The sequence below is a fragment of the Rosa rugosa genome, chromosome 3 (genome assembly GCF_958449725.1).
Source record: "Rosa rugosa chromosome 3, drRosRugo1.1, whole genome shotgun sequence".
Lineage (NCBI taxonomy): Eukaryota > Viridiplantae > Streptophyta > Magnoliopsida > Rosales > Rosaceae > Rosa > Rosa rugosa.
The window spans coordinates 11457115-11459906 of NC_084822.1; the positions used below are offsets into that span (position 1 = coordinate 11457115).

At 43.8% G+C, this 2792-nt stretch overlaps 1 long non-coding RNA gene across 1 annotated transcript; it reads right to left on the reverse strand.

Moving 5' to 3' along the window:
- Nucleotides 1-1709: 1709 nt before the first annotated feature.
- Nucleotides 1710-2308, reverse strand: LOC133741308 (uncharacterized). The gene is made up of 2 exons (XR_009861795.1): nucleotides 2045-2308; nucleotides 1710-1937 (listed from the first exon to the last, which is right to left on the reverse strand). It is a non-coding gene; the product is annotated as an uncharacterized LOC133741308 (long non-coding RNA).
- Between the last annotated feature and the right edge of the window lie 484 nt (nucleotides 2309-2792).

Sequence of the window (2792 nt, forward strand, 5' to 3'; positions counted from 1 at the left end):
GGCCTCTGCTTGACCGTTGGTGTAACGCCCCAAGCTGCACCTCACCAGCTTAAGCACGTCACAGTGCCGCGAGTCTCTAAAACGTAAACCGAACGCTCGATTTACATCCTAGAGAACCGCTAGGCATTTTGTTTGAAAAGCTTTTTGGAAAACACAGCGGAAGCTACGAATATTTTTGAGGTGAAAACTTGAATTGCTAAAATCTATTTCGTTCGTCCAGAACTTGGATAAGGACTCACACGTGGTACGGATTTCAATGAAAGAGAATTCAACTGAATTTAACACGAGGCTAGATAACAACAAGCTCCGAAACACGAAGTTCGAGAAATAGAATCTAAAACAGAATCCAAACAATGATTTACCGAACTTGTTCCGCACACCCAGCTCCGTCCGCTACTGTCCCGTCACCAGTGCACAGTACCTGCATCCACACTGTTGTAGGGGTGAGCTTTCGTCCTCGCTGCTCAACAGGAACTCTATCTCGACTAGATTTGAAAATCGGTAAATAAATTATTGAGGCCTCAGTATGAAAACATGCTTAATCCAAGTGTTTAAGAGAAACGACAAACTTTAATGTTTTTCAATTTGAAAACTGATGCATGATGCTTAAATAACTACGGCGCCAAATCCAAGTTTTACCTGATGGCCGGTCCCATAGACCCACTACACGACCTTACCTCAATTTAATTTATCACCAGGTAAGCGTAGCGAGAGCGTCCGCTACCTAGCTATACACACGGATCGGGTCGTCATTGCGATCGCTCACCGTCCGACCGGTGTAACTAACCCTCCGGAGGTTTTGGGGATCGAACCCAAGGAAGTCAGAGCCACCCTTCGCTCTCAAGCCATCACATTTCTCACATGGTTTGGTTAGTATGCATTGCATTTGAACATAACCAAACCATACCAACTAACATGCATCATTTAATAACAATATAAGAAAATCACTAACCGAGGAGAGTCCTGAATCCCTACCTGGATTCCGATGCGTTCTCTCACGTACTCCGAGAGTTGCGAACCTTCTGTTCCTCGGGTAACTGGAGTCCTAGATTCCGGGATTTCGATAGTTAATAACTTTTGAACAGTTAAACGAAATCTCGACGATTAATATATCGTCCAACCCCAACTTTTCCTGGTTTGACCAGGAGTTGACCAAGGGTTGACCACACTTGACCAATCGAGGTAGACTCGATATTAACCTCAATTATCGAACATTGACTTGAAGTTACGTTATCGACCAAACATATATACTTGTATATTAATTCCTTTCACCTTCTATTTATTTAACATATACACAAGCATAGAACATTAGAACATGCTTCCAATCACATCAACAGTTTATCTCAATCCCCCTACACTCGGTCTTTTACTTCTATTTCGTATTTTATCACATAGTAATTCGACAGAATTTACTATGGACACCCAATATTTTGCCAACATATTTCGACTCAATACGGGTGTACCTAATTTACTCTGGACACCCATATATTACTTTAGGCCACTTCCACCACATAATTTCAATTCAACATTAGTCTTGAACAAAAGTCATTCAACTCAAGGCAAACAACCCACTCAACACAACCCGACCAATTTCTCCAATCACAACTCAACCAATTCAACCAAAACATGAACGCACACTCTGTACATGCAAAGTACATCACATTGCCAACACAACATAATCTCCCAACTCAATTAAACCCAAGCAGAAATAATTCAAAAGCTCTTCAGTCCACAATTTCGAATTCATCACCAGAGCAATCTTCCAATTCAAAGTTTGGAATTATACCTTCGGTAATCAACTACAACCGAGCCAAACTCACTGCCAAAACTCGACTAGTGAGGAGCTGATGGCTTCGACGCAATTCAACCCAACAATTTGTGATTAACAAAGCCCGGACGAAGCCAAGAAGAGCCGGAAAGCTGCCGGCGTCGTGGAACTGCGGCGGAGGCCGAAACCCAGAAACGAAAAATCATCAAACTTAAGCTAAATCGAAAAATAATTACACAAGCGTGAAGATTACGATGAGGAGAGGAGGTTTTATACCACAAACGGCCCAGAAGGTGGTCGGAGACGCCGGAATTTGCAGAGGTTGGCGGAGAGAGTTCGGGGCTTCCAGTCGTCGGTCCTCCGTCTACAGCCGGTGCATGCACGATCCGAGGCCACAGACGTGACGGCGACGTCGATGCGAAGATAATGCCGGTGGTCCGCCGCTGTGAGGTGGCCGGACGGAGTAGCCCCGGTCGGATCCTCTTTGCAGGTCTCCGGGTCGCGTTTCGGGTCAGAGAGAACTCTGGTTCTCTTCCTCTCTCTCGATCCTTCTGGATCTCCCAACAGAGCAACACTTGGATATATATAGACTGATCCAATTAAGGATGGACGGCTAGATCAAGCGGTGGGTGAATCAATGGCTGGGATTTCTCCACCTATTTTCTATTTCTTGTTTTAAATTCTAAAATTCCACAACTTCGGAAATTCGCTATAAATAGTTCGGTTCACCGTAAAATTCTCTGAAAATTTCCACGAACTCATCGTGACGTGTACTACATTATCCAACTTCTAAATTGAGGATTTCACTTCACGAAATTTTTTGAAAATATTCTCGAGTACTTAACTTTTATCGAAATCGATAAGTAAATTATCGAACTATTTCACTTAAGCTCGATAAATTTTTCCGGGGCTCACAGTTGGACTGAGCATAATATGGTGTACTGTGGACAAATTGGATGCCCAAGTCGTTGACGAGCTTCTCTACCTCACCGCCCATGAACGCTGCCCCCCTGTCGGAGACAAG